Below are 18,502 nucleotides of genomic sequence, written 5' to 3' on the forward strand. Positions count from 1 at the left end.
AACAGTGTGGTGTTGACAAGCACGTACCGTAAAAATCAAGGACCGTTCTGAGTGCTGCTGCATACAGGTTAGGACAGTCTGGCCTCTGCTCACCAGATAACGTCTAACGTCGGTCCATGCCTTTCTGTTCCCACAGTCATTACTTATGTTGGGCTCTTATTACTTCTCATTCTCACCAGCCACTGATTTAGTTAGGTTTCTATCGCTGTAGCAAAGCATAGTAACCAACAGCAGCTTGGGGAGGAAAGGGTTTCTCTCAGCTGACAGTTCCATGTTGCAGTCCATCACTAAAGGAAGACAGAGCCTCTCCGCCTGCTTTCCTGTATCACCTTAGTGAGGACCACTGGCCCGGGAGTAACACTGCCCACATCAATCATGAATCGAGAAGACAGACCCTGCCCGTTGCCATAAGGGTAACTCCTGTAACTGAGCTAGCAGGGCCACGTGAGTGAGCTTCAGTGCTTTCGTTGATCATATCTGGTCTGAATTGATGAACTTGAATAAAATAGAAGTTGAGTGTCTTGCCCAGAGTGGTTCTGCTTAATGGGACTAAGGGAAGATTTGAATTTAGGTCTGCCTAACCTCAAAGTCTGTGATCTTTACACCATACATTGTACATAACAAGACACGCCCCTAAAACATGACAAGCTCTTATTCCTTTTCACAAACATTCAGTGGCTCCTCAGTGCATGCAAAGCTCAGGGTGACCTTCAAGGCAGTGTGACCCATCCATTCCTTTTGCCATGTTCCCCAACTAAGCATTTTAATGCACATTGTAGTATTATTATCATAGCTACTATTATTATTTTGAAGACAAAGTCTCCCTATGTAGCGCTGACTGGCCTGGACCAGTGGCCTTCAAACTCAGAGCTCCACCTGCTTCTGCCTCTGGAGTACTGGGATTAAAGATGTGCACCACAGTGTAGACTGCCTGGCTGTCTCCACATTTGCTGAGGTGGAACTCTTTTTTTTTTTTTTTAAAGATTTATTATTATTATTGTCATTGTTATTATTATTTATACATTGCTCTGCCTGCATGTACACCTGCAGGCCAGAAGAGGACATCAGTTCATGTTATAGATGGAGGTGAGCCACCATGTGGTTGCTGGGAACTGAACTCAGGACCTCTGAGAAGACTGTGCTCTTAACCTCTGAGCCATCTCTCCAGCCCCAGCTAAGGTGGAACTCTTAGTCTCCCCTGATTCAAATCTTAAATCCTCTAGATGAGACTATTGTTTTGCTTTGTTTTGTTTTGTTTTTGTTTTTCGAGACAGGGTTTCTCTGTGTAGCCTTGACTGTCCTAGACCTGTAGACCAGGCTGGCCTCGAACTCACAGGGATCCACCTGCCTCTGCCTCCCGAGTGCTGGGATTAAAGGCGTGCGCCACCACCGTCTGGCTAGATGAGACTAATAAGAGAGGGAACTGTTGGGGTGACCAACAAATATTGTATTATCTGGTTATGAAAAGGTGTGTTCTTAATTGTTAGAAGCCCCGTACACTGGCTAGCAGGATAGGTAAATATCACTTCCTCACCTGCCTTTAAAACTAAGGCAAGCTGCAGTGGGGGAAGCTGGCCTTCCCCAGGCTTCTAGTTGAGTAAAGAATGGGGCTTTTTGCACAACAAAGAGCTGGCTGCTGGAGCTGGGCTAGGGAGTTTGGGTGGGACTTCCTGGCAGACTAAGATGCTGGTAGCCCGGGAGGTACTGAAAGGAGATATAAGGGAGACAGACCAGAGCAGGGAGGTAAGCAGTGAGAACTATGTGGAGAGACTGTGGAACGCTGGAGAAGTTGGGTGAATCAGGAGCTAGTTCAGTGAATCAGGAGCTAGCTGAGAGACTTGCCCCAGCAAAGGCCAATAGCTTTACACAATATAGATATCTCTGTGTCTTAAGTAAACCTCAAGCAGGTTCTGCGAAAAAAAAAAACCCTGCAAATAGGGGACATTTGAAAAGTGACCTGGTCATGAGAACAGAGCTCTCATCATGGGTATTAGTAGTCTCGCTGGAGAAACTCCACCAGCCTTTCCCGTCGTGTATGGGCTCACCAAAGGCTGGCAGCCATAAAGCACAAAGCCGGACCCTTGCTGATGCTTTAAACTTGGACTTGTCAGTGTCCAGAGGTGTGAGGACATTCCCCCCTACCCCAGCCCCACCCTGGGTTTATGTGACACTGTCTGTCTCTCTATGCAGCCCTGTCTATCCTGGAACTCACCGAGATCCGCCTGCCTCTGCCTCCTGTGTGCACGACCGTGACCGACTCTCAATTTTCGTTTCTTACAAGCCACTCCACAGAACCTCCTCTCAGCCGCCTGAGTGGGCTACGATGTTTCTCATGCCTGTTCATGTTCTCGCCCCTTTGCCCACAGGGTTTCCTCGACTTGAATGCACCTTCCATCTTGTTTCTTCTCGCACATGCTAAATTTCACCCTTCAAAACCCGGAAGTCTTCTTTTTACTACTCCTTGTTTCCCCCGCAAGTGAAACTTTTCCTGAGATGACTAGTTTCTTCGTTTTACTTCTACAGAACATGGCTGGTTGCCTATAGCTTTTCTTTCTGTGCTCTTGCGTTCTGCTCTGCCGCCGTCTATAAATACTATAAGGCAGGGATCACTTAGAGTTTCATTTAAGGGATGATCGCAGGGACTTGCCATTTACTGAGCCTGAAAGGAGACTGGTGAACAGCAAACCACAGAGTCCTCTTGTCACCACTCCACCCTTTCATAGTGCTATGTTTGCAGCGGTGTGTTTGACCAGGCCTGTTTTCCTTTTTCTTTCTTTTCTTTTCTTCCTTCCTTCCTTCCTTCCTTCCTTCCTTCCTTTCCTTCTTCCTCTCTTCCTTTCTTTCTTTCCTTCTTCCTTTCTTTCTTCTTTTCCTGGAGTTTTGAGCTCATGTCCTGAGGTGTGGGTCTGTATTGACTCACAGGCAGGCTCAAGGCAGGACATGAAGAGAACAAGATTACAAGACTACGTCAAGGAGATGTGATGAGGAAAGATGGCCATCTTCAGGTTGCGTCCAGGGTGGGTGAATAACTGTGGAATGGGAGGCTACCTGTCAAACTGTTTCGGCAGACGGCTTTCTTGCAATTAGATGCACGAAACAGACATCCCCCAGACACCGAAGTGTTTGTGCATTAGGCTTGTCTAAAATGTCTCTCTTGGCCATAGAGGATCTGGGGCCTGAACCAGCCATCTCCTATAACCAGGCAAGACTTCCAATGGAGGCGTTGGGACACCAACCCAGACACAAAAATCTTCCACCTGCAATTTGTCCTGCCTTACAAGATGTACAGGAGTAAAGATGGAGCAAAACTTAAAGTGGTCAACCGATGGCTGCTCCAGCTTGCGACCCATGCCATGAGAGGGAGCCCATCCTTGACGCTGTTAATAATATTCTGTTATACTTACAGGTAGGAGCCTAGCCTAACTGTTATCAGAGAGGCTTCACCCAGCAACTGATGGCTACAGATGCAGAGACCCACAGCCAAACAGCAGTTAGAGCTTGAGGGGAAGGATGGATTGTAGGAGCCAGATGAGTCAAGGACATGACAAGAAAACCTACAGAATTATCTAACCACGCCCCATACGGACTCACAGAGACTGAGCCACCAACCAGAGAGCATGCATGGGACAGACCTAGGCCCTCTGCCCATATGTAACAGTTGTGTAGCCTGGTCTTCATGTGGGACTCCTAAGAGCAAGAGCAGGGGCTGTCTCTGACAGCCTGCATTTGGGACACTTTCCCTCTAACTGGGCTGCCTCATGTAGCCTCAGTAGGAGAAGATGTGCCTAGTCGTACTGCAACTTGATATGCCGAGGCTGGTTGCTATCCATGGGAGGCTTCCCCTTTTCCGAAGAGAAATGGAGGTGGAGTGGGTGTGGGGGAAGTGTCGGGAAAGGACTGGGATGAGGGAAGGGAGGGAGACTTCAGTCAGGAGGTAAATTTAATTAACTAATTAACACGAGAGAGTCTGCCTTTAAAAAAAAGATATACAAATGTACTTGTATGCACGTGTGTCTGTGTGTGTGGATATGTGCACAAGAGCGTAGGTGTCTGTGAGGGAGGTCAGAGGTGTAAGATTCCACTAGAGCTGGAGTTATAGGCAGCTGTGAGCCTCCCAGTGTGGATATTAGAACCCGAGTTCAGGTTCATGCATCCCCCGTATATGCTCTTACCCACTAGGCCATCTATTTAGCCATGAAAACCCCTTAACAAGATGGAACTAAAGGGCTATTCCAAAAAGTTGTCTTCTCATCTCCTCAGATGCACCATGGCACAAGTACGCACAGGTGTGCATGCACACACACATGCTTGTACATACATGCATATATACATACACATATTATTTATACTAGGCCAGGTGTGGTGGTGCATGTTTTTAATACCAGCACTTGGGAAACAGAGACAGCTAGGTTTCTCTCTCTCCCTCCCTCTCCTTACCCCATTTCTCCTTTCTCCCCCTCCCTTTTTTTCCTTCCTTTCTCCTCTATCTATGAGTTCAAGAGAAGCCTGGTTCATATAGGGAGTTCAAAGACAGCCAGAGCTACAAAATGAGACCCTGTCTCAAAAACAATAACAAGCCAGGCGGTGATGACACACACCGTTGATCCCAGCACTCTGGGAGGCAGAGGCAGGCAGACCAGGCCAGCCTGGTCTACAGATTGAGTTCCAGGACAGCCAGGGCTACATAAGGAAACCCTGTCTCAACACACACACACACACACACACACACACACACACACACACACACACACCCCACCCACCACCACCACCACCACCACTACCACCACTACCACCACCACCACCAACAACAACAACAAAAACAAAAGTTACATTAAAAAGAATCTTCATAATGCCAGGAATGTAGATTCCACCAAAGTTCAAGGTTGACTGGCTCGATTAGCGCTGACTTACATCAAAGCATAAATACTTAACATATTTGCTGCGTTGACTAATATCTGAACTTCCCAGATCTAGCTACCGGTCCTACAAAGTCAAGCAGCCACCCAGTGGCAGGTTGACTGCACAGACATATTTCCAAGGAGATGGCAGCAGTCTGCCTTACTGTAGCATGTGCTTCCTACAGATAGAGGTTTATTGTTCCCCTGGGTCGAATTTTTCCTTTCATCAATATGGACCTTTTGAATGCCTAACTCTCTGCTATCCTTTTACCCACTCTTCCAACCAGAGATTTTACTACTCATGAATGAATGAACTCACATTGTTGTGAATCACCCAGGGGTGGATGGATGGGCTGTTAGGACACCGGGCTAACCTACAGCCGGAGAAACTACAGCTTACGAGGCTGTGACACCATGAGTCTGAATGTACCAATGTACACCTTCCATGACCAAACGACAGGAGTTCGGAACCAACACACATGAAGTGTGAATGTCACTCACCGGTAAACCTAAGGATTCATTTCTAAAATTTTGGCTTCCTACACCTGCAAGTTTTTGTTATTGTTGTTGTCTGGTTTTGCTTTTGTGTATTGAGACAGAATACCACTGTGTAGCCCTGGATGGCCTGGAACTTGTTATATAGGCCAGGCTGCCCTCAAACTTACAGAGATTTTTTTTTTTTGCCTGCTCTGAGTCCTGAGATTAAAGGTATGTACCACAGCTCCTGGCCCCTGACAGTCAGAGTAATTTATTCTAACAATTTTGTTATCAAAATGAGGACTCTTCCTTATGAAATACAGGAGCAGTCTTGCCGAACTGGGGATTGAGGCGGACCTGTTCCTTGTGAATTTCTCATGCCTAATGAACAAGGGAAGAAACAAATTACGTGTGTTGGGCCAGGAAGATGGCCCAGCTGAGGAAGTACCTGCCATACATGGCTGTCGACCTAAGTGTGACCCCTGGAACCTATGTAAAAGTGGAAGGAGAGAACTGACCTCCCAGTGTTGTCCTCTGCCCTCTACACGAGTGCCATGGCATACGTGGACCCCCCCCCCCCCTCGCATCATATATGCACAAGAAACAGCACATTTGAAAAACAATCATCTATGTTGTCTTAGAGGCCTAATTCTTATTCTTAACTGGGCAGATAAGGTTCTGGCATACACTGAAGGAGGCACAGGGACATTTGGACCTTAGCTCATCTTTTACCACCGGTCTCTCGTTGGGAGGAGGTCCACAGGTCAAGTCATAAGATGCTTAGAGCCTGTAGGAAGGAAGGTTAGGTCATCTGTCTTGTCAGGCCAGTGATGCCAATCATTTAAGCTTCTGGCTGAGGGTGTGGGCAGCGTTGCATAACTCCTGGAGGAAGGAAATTATAAGGACCAGTCACGGCCTCATGACTTCACTTTCTTCCTTTTAATTTTTCTCCCTCTCCCTTTTTTTTTTCTTTTCTTTTCCCTTTTCACTTGTGGTTAACTTCACAATTTAGTCTACACATATGAGGGTGTCGATACTTAGTTGTAATAGAGGAGAGGGGGAAAAAAGCATTATTTAAAGACAAAGTTATTGATGAGGCTCTGCCTCTCAGAGAGTGGATGCACGTAGTTTCTTACGTACCAGGAATAATTGCTTAATAAGAGGGAGGAACATGTTGCTATATTTCTCATTTGTGGTTTGTAATTTTAGTATGGGGGGGGGGAAGGGTAAATAGATACGTAATAAGAACAGTATACCAGGTGGTTTCTTTTTGTCTACTTGACACAGCTAGAGTTGTCTGGGAAGAGGAACCTCAATTGAAAAATGTCTCCAACAGATTGACCTGTAGATAATTCTGTCCTGCAATTTCTTGATTGAATGATTGCCGTGGGAGGATCCATCCCACTGTGGGTGGTGCTGCCTCTGGGCAACTGGTCCTGAACCGTATAAAAAAGCAGGCTGAACAAGCCATAAGCACAAGCCAGCAAGCAACACCCCTTCATGGCCTCTGCTTCAGTTCCTGCCTCCAGGGTCCTGTCTTGATTTCCTGCTCTGTCTTCCCTCCATGCCAGACTTCAGCCAATGAGGTAAAATAAGCCCTTTCTTCCCCAAGGCGCTTTCAGTTACGGCCTGTATCACAGCAACAGAAAGCAAACTAGAAAAAAATAAAATAAAATAAAAAGAGCCGGGCAGTGGCAGATCTTGCGACTGGCTCATTCCACATGTCTCCCATCTCATCAGAGCTTGGCTTTCTGGACTTCAAAAGCTGGGCAGCGGAAGAACTACATTTCCCAGACTCCCTTGGAATGTAGCTAGGGGTCCTGCTTCTTGCCACGCAGATATAAAACCCTAACTCCACCTGAGGTAGCACATCGGAGGAATGTAGCGCAGAGGCCTTGCAGCTCTTCTGGCAGGCGCAAATGAGAAGGCTTCTGCTTCTTCTATGATCCTAGGTCCATGTGTACATACCCAGCAGAAGGTGGCAGCGGCAGCAGGGACACAGCTGCCAGAGAGGTCTCATGGCATGGCTGGTCATTTCTCCTAACTGTGTGGTCAGTGTCTATACAAAAGTTAAGCATCGTTTCTTAGACCGTCAGAGATATGCTGTGGCTTAACCAGTACCCTGGAAGAAATTCTTTTATGGGTAAACCAGGGAGAAGGTGCGCTGTTGTCTAAAACTGGGATATTAATTGATTTGTTTCCAGATTAGCAAGAGGACCAGGGTGCACAGTTCTGAGGCACAGGAGTGGGGTGGGTATTTGAGTATACCCACCATTTGGCCTTTAATGCAAGCCTGTTTTATCTCTGAAATTTGTCAAATAAATCTCTGCTGGGTTTTTGTTGTTTTGGGTTTTGTTTTGTTTTTTTAGATTTATTTTTACTATGTGTGCATGAGTGTTTTCTTATGTATACTTATGTGCACCATGCGTGTGCCAGTGTCCACAGAGGCCAGACCTTAAGGTGTCAGATCCCCAGAGTCCAGAGATGCAGACAGCTATGAACCTTCTTCATCTCTGGGTGCTGGAAACCAAACCTGGATCCTCTGCAAGAGCAGCAGGAGCTCGTAAGTGTTGAGCCATGTCTCCAGCGCCTTTTTTGTTTTGTGTATAGGAGGCAGGATCTCACTGTGTTTCCCTGACTGGCCTGGACCTCACTATGTAGTGAAGACTGCCTGCCTCTCTCTGACTTGGCAGTACTGGGATAAAAGGCATGCACCACTGCACCCAGCCTGTGCCTGCTGCTTTTGTGAAGGTGATAGAGACTTTCCAGATGCGACCTCCTGGCTGCTTTAGACCCAGTTTCCTGATACTGTCTCTTCCGGCTTCCTTCTTTCTCTGTTCCTCCTCGATGTTCTTTGAACAACACTCTTTCTCTGCTGCTGATCCTCCACTGAGGAGGATTCCTGGGTGTTCCGAACGTCATCTGCTTCTCACTGTGTGCATTCTTCAAGGGAGCGAGTTTAGATGCTCTCTGTTCCTATGGTTTTAATTAATATCTATACAGCACTGGCTTCAAGCTACATCATTGGTTTCTTCAAGAGAGCCACCTCTCCTAAGGACCAACTCTAGACAGATTATCTCCGGTTCAGCATCTCACAGGCATGTGCGACGTGGCATGGATGAAATAGAATTCATTACTTTCCTCTCAGTGGCAAGCTACTCTTTCCATCCAGTCTCTGTACGGGTGAATGGCACCACAGTCCACAGGGTTGCTGAAGCCAGAAGCTGGACACTTGCTGTCCTCCATCTTTCCTTTGCTGAGCCAACCGGTCCTGCCACTTCTGACCATTGCTCAAGTTTCATATCTTAGTTTAAATACCTTCACCTACAGCCCGCTTTGCTGCAGCTGCCTCCCAGCCAGTCTGTCCTCCTTAATCTTTCTTCCCTCTCATCCTCTCTTCATGCTGGAGGCAGATAAACACATCTAAGATACCTGGCACCATGCTCTTCTCCTGCCTGTGGCTGCACAGGCCTTGAAGCGTCTCCCATCGGTGGGCTTCTCTCCCATCCCAGGATGTGCAGTTGTCCTCAGCCTGTGGGACACCGCTGAAGGGACTGATTTTGCTCCAGCTTCATCCCCCGGTGTCAGAGAAGTTCCCTTTACTCCCCCCGAGAAGAGTGCAGTTGTCAGCTTTTGGTTTAGTCTTTGTCACACCCCAGCTGACTGAGCTCTGCGGGTCAAGAGCTATTTCTCATATGTTCCTTGATAGTGATGCTATCCACTCACAGAATACTGGTGCTTGAATATTTTTGAGATGAGTGAAATTGACACAACTGTCAAAGTGAAAAACAAATACATGATTCTTTATCACCGCATAGCAACTCTGACTATAAAGATACAGGGTTGGCAAAATGGAACTTTTGACCAGCTCCCAATCACTGTCAAGCCCATGTTAATGGTCTCAGAAGTGGGGTTCTTTATACCACTACTTTTTCTACCTTTTCTATGTGTGCACAGTGTGTGTGTGTGTGTGTGTGTGTGTGTGTGTGTGTGTGTGTGTCTGCTGGCTAGTTTTATAACAAACAACTTGACAACAAGCTAGGGTCATTTTTGAAGAAGGAACCTCAATTGAAAAATTGTCCCACTGGATTGGCCCTGTGGGCAAGCTGGGGTGCATTTTCTTGATTGATGCTGGGTATGGGAGGGCCCAGATCTCTGTAGGTGATGCCACTCCTGGGGTGATGGTCCTGTGTGCTGTAAGAGAGCAGGCTAAGCAAGTCACAAGAGCAAGCCAGTAAGCGACATTCCTCCTGGCCTCTCTATATCCACTTTTATCTCCACTTGACGTCCTCTGATGGACTGTGACCTGCAAGGTGAAACAAACCCTTTCCTCCTCAAGTTGCTTTTGGTGGAGATGTTTTATCACAGCAGTGGAAAAGTAACTAAGAAAGTGTGAATGCACAAGAATATGCTCGTGTGTGTACACCTATGGACAACAGAGGGCAGTGTCTGGTATCTTCCTCAACCAATCACTCTCCACCTTAGTTTTGATGTTGTCTCTCACTGAAACCTACAGCTCACCAGTTGGCTAGGCTGGCTGGCTGGCAAGCAAGCACCTGGTATCCTCCTGTCTTTTCCTGAGATTACAGGCCTGCTGCCATGCCAATCCAAACTCAGGCCCTCGTGTGCGAACAGCAGGCGCCTTTCCATTCAGCCACCTCCACAGCCCAGCCATTACTTTTGTTTTGTTTTGTATTGCTATAGCTTTAAACTCACTACCTCCTGCCTCATATCTCCAAGTACTGGGGACACAGGAATCTAGCGCCACATCTTGTTCTCCATCAGTAACTTTAGAAGGGATGGAAGTCTTATTAGAAGAGCTTACAATAAAATATCCAAATCTTAAATTGAAAGCTTGATTAATTTTTAACTGATATCCACCTGTGCTGTCACTACTTAGCTCAATAGGTAGGATGCATTCAAAACCACAGAAGGCTCCCTTGCTCAATCCTCCAGTTAGAATTGTCCAAAAGATAACCAGTGTTTTAATCTCTGTTAATTGTTCGACTGATTTCAAAGTCCAAATAATGAAATTGTGAACAATCCAATTTCCCCCTTCTTATCTCTAATTCTTTTATTTTATTAAAATTTTTCTAAACACTGTATTTTGATCACATTTCCCCCCTCCCCAACTCCTTATAGACTCTCCGCACCTCCCTGCTCACCTTTGCTGGTCGTTTCATGTCAACTTGACACAAGCTAAAGTCATCTGAAAAAAGAAAACTTCAATTGAGAAAATGCCTCCATAAAACCAGGCTGTAAGGCATTTCCTTAATTAGTGATTGATATGGGAGGGCCCCGCCCACTGTGGGTAGGTGGTCCTGGCTTCTACAAGAAAGCAGAATGAGCTAGCTATGAGAAGCAAGTCAGAAAGCAACGTCCTTCCATGGCCTCTACATCAGCTCCTGCCTCCAGGTTCCTGCCTTGCTGGGGACTCTTTGACCTACACAGGCAGCCGAGATGAGCCAGAAGCAGTTCATCCCAACATGACTCAGTAGCTGGTGTCGGTTCAAACCTCAGGAGTCTGCCTCCCGACTTGTTTATTTTAGGCATATTTAAACACAGCACAATCTGGTGAAAACTATTCTTGTGATGATTAAGTCAATTCTACGTGCACAACAAAACATACCTAGGTCTCTCTGAGGAACGAAGTAAGCTAAATATAGACTAGACGTGAACATCAAAACTCTGGGGAGTACATGTGACACCTTCCTTAAAAATAAGTTCAGTAGATTGACTAAGATAAACACACTCAGAAGAATGGGTCTGGAGGGAGATCCGGTGCAGGAAAGTCTTCAGACACACGTATTGTGCAAAGGTCACTAGGCTAGAAAGCAAGTGCACGCCAGCCTCTGGGCAGAACTGGTTTTGCATTCCTTCCCTTGAAGGAAAATCCTGCCTCCTTACCATTCCAGGTTCCCCTAGTGGATGTCCGTGAGCACAAAGGGCTCTGTACTCCCTGACTGCCTTGCACTGCATTTGATAACAAACTGTTATGTGGAACTGTGAGGGAGATACACGCTTTTATCCTCAACTCGCTTTTGGTCATGGTGTTTCATCATAGCAATAGTAACCCCGACTAGGACACCACCCAACGTAATATTCTCTCTTTGAACTATCTGATTTTTGTTCTTAGATTCCCTTAGTCAATATGATGCTGAGGAGATGGTTCTTTTTGTCACTCTATTCATCTCGCCTCACAAACACCTCAGAGGGCATTTGGATAGTTTCATGTTTGGTTAACGTGAATAAAGCCATTATGGATATTGTTACATATTCCTCTTGGTAGATGCTAGCATAATTGCTGTTGGTTTCATAGTTCAGGACAGAGTTATCTTATGTGGATACACTAACACTTTATCAAAATCATTATACCCATTAATACGGCCTCCAGTAAATGATTATGTGTTGCATTGTTTCTTGTCTTTGATATTGCCTCCTATCATTGTTAGCCAACATATGCAAATGTATGCAACCATTTGAGGTGAACACTGAACTTACAGATTGCTGTAATACTTTTAAAAGTATCCAACATTGGCTTCCTAAGGTTGGTGAGTTTTCAGAGACACGATAATAAAAACAAATAGCTTTCCTGGAGCATGCACTGCTCAGCAGGCCCACTCTAGGCACTTTGGGGAGGTTATCTTAATCATTGCCACAGCTCTATGAATTAAATACAGTTATGCTCATCATATGAATGAGAAGTTTGAAGCATATAGAGACATAATTAATTTATAGACTTGAGCAAGCAGGAAGTCTTTAGTTTGGCCAGCCATCCTAGAAAGCATTAATGAGAATATATATATATATATATATATATATATATATATATATATATATATATATATATATATATATTAGAAGCCAGTGTGGTAGTGCAGTCGGGAGTTAGAGGCAGGTGGATCTCTATGAGTTCAAGGCCAGCCTTCCCTACTTAGAGAGTTCCAGCCAGATTTACATTAGTGAAACTAGGTGGGGGGTGGGGAGGGAAGGGGAGGAGGAGAGGAGAAGGAGAGGGAGGGGGAGGGGGAGGGAGAGGAGGAGGGAGAGAGAGAAATTCACTCCTATCAGGACTTCACACTATTTTGGTTTGTGGGATAGTTTTTTTTTTTTTTTTTACCAAGTTTGGCAATAATTCAAAAAGTGTCAAGTAAGATCCCATAAGAAAAAAATACGTTTAATGGGACTAATACTGATTCGATTTTGGGGGGAGAACATTAAGGTGTCTTAATTTTCTAAATATTACAAAAGCAAATGATGTGACCACATTACCGAGACCCAGCGGAAGGGGCCTTCCAACTGTGAGGCTTATTCTTCATTACTTCTGGCTCCTGGTCTTCATGATCTCGCACAGTTCCTCTTACACATTGAGTTGGTGGTGCATTTTGCCAACAGAACAGTAGATCTGACAGTGTGTCACTTCTGTGCCTAGGATATAGAAACATCATTAACCCCATCTGTCTAGGGACAGTCGCTCTGGGGAAACCCAGCCACCAAGTTATGAGAACGTTCAAAAGAAGCACGGAGAAAGAACTGATGATGTCTCTAGACGGTGGCCGAGTGAGCCATTTAAAAAGCAGATATTCACCCTGGTCAGGCCTCTGGATACCTGCAGCTCTGACTATGTCTCTGGCCCTCAGGAGATGGCCCAGTACAGACCACCCAGGCAGGCTGCTCCATCCTTGATTCTTAGAAATGACATGAGAAAAATATGCTTAATGTTTCAAACTCATGTGTTTATAGCCACTTGTTATGATGAAATTGGTGACTGTGGGCTGGGGACAGAGCTTAGTTGGTGGAGTGCTTGTGAACACCCACAAAGCCCTGGGTCCAATCCCTATCACCATATAAACTGGGCTTGGTGGTACATGTCTATTTGCCCAGCCCTTGGGAGGTGGAGCTGGGAGGATCTGAGGTTTAAGGTCATCCTTGGTTACTTAGCAAATTCAAGACCATCCTGGTATACAAGAGACCAGCCTCTCCTTCTCTTAAAAAAAAAAACAAACGAAAGACCTAGTGACAGCTGAGTTCAACTCCTAGCGCTGTGGAATGAGAGAACTGAGTCCTTAAAGTTTTTCTCTGACCTCCATGCACATGCTGGGGCACATGGGTATCTGCATTCACACAGATGCATATCATAGGCACATTTATGCAATAATAATAAATGTATTATATTTTTTAAAAATTGGAGTGTAATATTGCCTCTGCTTGGGGCCTTAGGAGACCTACACTAGTGAGAGGCCCTAAGAGCTAAGTTTTAGAGTCTCAGGAGCATTATGATAACTAACCTCTGCCTTGGTTAATACCTCAGACTCCTAAGCAGAGATGATTAATTTTTTTTTTATCAAAATTTGTCCATCAAACCTTCACTGCATCTATCAGAAGGCCATGCTTGTTATGTGCCCTTTCTGTTACGGTAAGGAAAGGCTGAGATACGCCACTTAGGAAAGTTTGTTCGGATTTACGGAATCTCTAATATGTTGGCCATGTTGTTCTGGGCTTGTGGTAAAATGTCATGGCTGAAACTTGTGCTGGAGCAATCTCCTAATGGCATAGAAGGAATGGAGTGAGAAGAAGACAAAGCTAGGTGTAGAGATGTCACATGAGGTCTTGGATTTGATCCCCAACATTACAGGGTGAATGGAGGAGGAGGAGGGGAGGGGAGGAGGAAAAGAGACGGAGAGAAACTCAGAATCCTCCTCAAGTGCGTACCCCCATGATCCCATCTCTTATAGTTCTGTGCTCTCCCAGTAGTGCCCAGCTGGGAGGCAAGCCTGGCCCATGAGCCGTTGAGGGACGCAGATCTGAACCGTAGCACCTGTCAAGCCTCAGCCATATTGCCCGTCATCCCTTGCAGCTGTTTCACAGAGGCAGAACAATGGCCCAACTGGACTGTGTTTCCACAAGATTTCCTTCTTATTATAGGCCAGGAATAGGATATATCAAATGATCTGGGCAACCACATATTGATGATAACAGAGACCTTTTTCCCAGAGTCCCCGATGGCTTTAAGAAATACTTCCATCACACTCTGAGTCTGACAGACCATTCCGTTAGACAGAAATTACTTCCATTTGTGTTCAAACAGTAATCTCTTAAGATCTATGAATTAAAGCAAGCTAGCTCGCCCCTAAATAATTGCTGTTATGGTCTTCAAACTTAAGATACCCCATATTTCTTCTTGAGTCTGGCTTTGATTTTAACAGTATTTGTTTCTTCATGTAAATGTATTATTAGGGCAAGGGTCACATATCATGACACATGTGCAGAGGCCAGAGTACAGCTTTGTGGAGTCAGCTCTCCCCTTTAACCTTGACATAACTTCCCGGGATCAATTGGTAGTTGCCAGGGTGTACAGCAAGTGCCATTAACAATTGACTTATCTTACCCCCGCCTATTTCATCATTTGTTTTGTTAATTTATTAGCATTTTAGTCTTCGAACTACATATAGACAAACTTAAATAATGCCTCCTGTGCTCATAATCTAGCCTCGATATTTATGCTGAGCCATCCCCATGCCCTGTGTATTTATGCCTTTTCCTACCTAGCTACCCACTCTTCTAAAGCAAATGTCAAGATCTCAAACATCCTTTCATTTTGTTGAAGAACTTTTAAATGTCATGTAAGAAATTTCCTTTACCTTCTCTGGAATCCAGTGGTTTTGTGAGGCTGTAAAAAGAGCCAATTTCCTCCCCAACTCCTCCATCCTCCCCAGCTGTGGCAGGCAGGAGAGCTGGCCCTGGTGGTGAATGCGCAGGTGAGACAGCCCTGAGGGCATGAGAGCAGGAGAGCTGACCCTGCCCCTTGCCAGCTGTGGCATTGGGTGAGCTAGCCCCATGGGTGTGGATGCGGGACAGTGGGCAGGCTGACCAACTCAGCTACCATCCAGGCCCAGACATAGGGCTTTGAGTTGGTCCACTCTAACATCTACCCCATCTGAAGCACATGCTGGTCCTGCAGATTCAAAGCTGCAGGATCTCCATGACACAGGACAACAGGATAATGGAAAGGAGTCCCTGCAAGGAGCCAGAATTGATGGTGTTGCAGAAGTCAGAGGTCCTGAACCAGACCAATGACTTATTGCAATGAACACTTGCAAGTAAAGATGTGTGTTTTTCTTGTTGCTGTTGTTGTTTTTTTAAAATTTATTTTATTTTGGAAGGGAGGTTGCAAGGGTAAAGGGAGGGTATGAAGGCATGGGGAGATGAGTGGGATTAGGGTACATGATGTGAAATTCACAAAGATAAAAAGGAGTCAATTCCCATTGTTTCATAGTGTATGATGAAGAAAGACATAGCTGCCAGGGTGGACTTCCTGCTCCTGTGAGAGGTACACCCCACTCCCTTCCTCTGTTCTGTCAAGCTTGGAGCATTGCTCCTATAAAATGATTCTGGGTGCCTGGCAAGATGAGATTCCTGACGGCCAGCATGAGGAAAAAAAATGGGAAGCAATAAATAGGGTCATAAACTGACACCGACTTGGCTTAGCTAGCTGTGTGTCCTTTGACCACTAACTTTATTACTCAGATCTTTGTAACTTCTCATTTATAAATGAGATAATACCTATTCTGTGTGCTTCATTGCTCAATAGAACAATAGAAGGAGCCAAGGTTTTCAAAACTTTGAATACGGGGCTAAGAATGTAGGTCAGTTATTGCTGGTGGGAATGCAAACTTGTACAACCACTTTGGAAATCTATCTGGTGCTTTCTCAGAAAACTGGGATTAGGGCTTCCTCAAGACCCAGCTATTTCACTCCTTGGAATATACCCAGACAATGCTCTAAAACACAACAAGGACATATGCTCAACCATGTTCATAGCAGCCTTATTCATAATAGCCAGAACATGGAAACAGCCTAAATGTCCCTCAGTTGAAGAATGGATAAAGAAACTGTGGTACATTTACACTATGGAATACTACCCAGCTATAAAAAACAAGGAAATCCCAAAAATTGTGGACAAATGGATGGAACTAGAAATGGTCATACTGAGTGAGTTAACCCAGAAGCAGAAAGACTCACATGGTATATACTCACTTATAATTGGGCATTAGCCCAAAAGGCACATCCCACAAAAGTCTTCACTTACCAGGATATTGGGATAGATGAGAGGACATCCTACTGGAAGTCTAGGTAAGAGAAATATAGGAGATGGGGAAATAGGAGGATCCAGAGGGTCCTAGAAACTTACAAGTAGAACATCGTGATGGATGGATCGGGGCCCAGTAGGGTCTGCTCAAACTACTGCACCAACCAAGGACAATACAAGCAGTGAACATCAAACCCCTACTCTGATCTACCCAATGGACAGGACATTCTCCACAGTTATGTAGAGAGCAGGGACTGACTCTGACATGAACTCTGATGCTCCATATTTGACCACTTCCTCTTGGAGGCCTGGAGGCACTGAAAGAAAGAATAAGCAGGCTAAGATGAGACTTGATAGCCTATGACCATATAGTTGGAGAGGAGGTCCCCCTCGGTCTTAGACGTCGGGGAGGGGAATAGGGTGAAAGCGGGAGGGAGGGAGGAATGGGAGGATACAAGTGATGGGATAACAATTGAGTTGTAATCTGAATAAATAAATTAATTAATTAAAAGAATGAGGTCAGTTGAGTGCTTGCCTAGCATGCACAAAGTACTAGGTTCGATCCCCAGCACCTCATGAAACTAGATGTGATGGTTAACCTGGAAATGGAGGTAGGAATTCAAAGTCATCTTCAACTACATAGAGAGTTTAAGACCAACCTGAGGTACATCTCAATTAAACATTATATAATGACCAGCTTTTTAACATAGTAGGGACTGTAAACTGTGTTTTAAATTCATATTCAATGTTTGCTTCTTGAGTTCTGTTTGGGGTCACTTAAACTGCAGGAATTATTAAAATCAGAACTAACAACAGGAGCAAATTTCCCCCCAGGTAGTTTTTGACTGTGAATCAGTCCTACCATCTGTGAAAGGGAAACTGGTGCTGCAGTGTGTGTGTTTCTAGACATGTTTCATTTGAGAAAAGCAGACAGCACCGCAGTGAGCCTCTGGAAGGACATGGAAATAGATTCTTACTTGAATTTTTGCCCTGAGTAGCTTTGCATCTCTTCACTCCCCACTGGCCAGATTTGACCCAGTTAGCTGGGTAATTTGCGACAGAGAGAGGAAGCCAACAATTGCATTTCAGACTTCAGTGACTCCCCTCCAACAATCAGAATGTGTCTTTTTGTATTCCTGAGCTCAACATTAACTAGACCGGACTGTTAAGAGGGAGGCAGTGGCCTGGGAAAGAGGCGGAGCATTCTGCTCGGCTTCCTGCAGGCTCTCTGAGCTTGCTGTGCCTGCTCTGCCACTGTGAACTTGCTCTCAGAACAGTCTTCGCCCCATCCCAGCCTCTGATCTCACCTCTCATGCTTTGACCTCTGTCTTCTCTGCTCATTTAGGATATATCAGTACCATTATCATTAAAGTTTTTTTTTTTTTTTAAAGAAAACGTACACCAAATAACATGGAAAATAAGCTATTTGTTTTGCACACACATGATGATAGTGGTCATGAGGCAGACAGACAGAGAGACAGAAAGAATGCAGACGCACTTACGGAGGCCAGCAAAGGATCCGGTATTGTCTTGCGACAATGTCTATCACTGACCTTTGAGGTAACCTGACTGCCAAAAAGTGCCAGCAGTCTTCCGGTCTCACCCCCACAGCTCTGGGCTTACAGGGAACACTCCGCCACATGCAGCTTTTTACCTGGTTCTGGGATTTGAATTCAGATCCTATGCTTCTGCAGCAAGCTGTCTTACCTGCTGAGCTGTGTGTCTCTAACCTTAGATACAGACCTTGCTTTGTTTTGTTTTCTGAGATGGAATCTCACTATGTAGCCCAGGATAGGCTTAAATTTGCCATCTTCTTGCCAGGCTAATTAATAACTGTAAAATATCTCTTTGTAATTTTTAATAAGCATTGATTTATTTAAATCTTGATAGATGGTAATTTTTCTTTCTTTCTTTCTTTCTTTCTTTCTTTCTTTCTTTAATTAAGATTTATTCACTTATTATTATGTATACAGTGTTCTATCTGCATGTGCACCTGCAGGCCAGAAGAGGGTATCAGATCACATTATAGATGGCTGTG

This window comes from Acomys minous (assembly GCF_964271855.1).
Source record: "Acomys minous genome assembly, chromosome: 19".
In the NCBI taxonomy this organism is placed as follows: Eukaryota; Metazoa; Chordata; class Mammalia; order Rodentia; family Muridae; genus Acomys; species Acomys minous.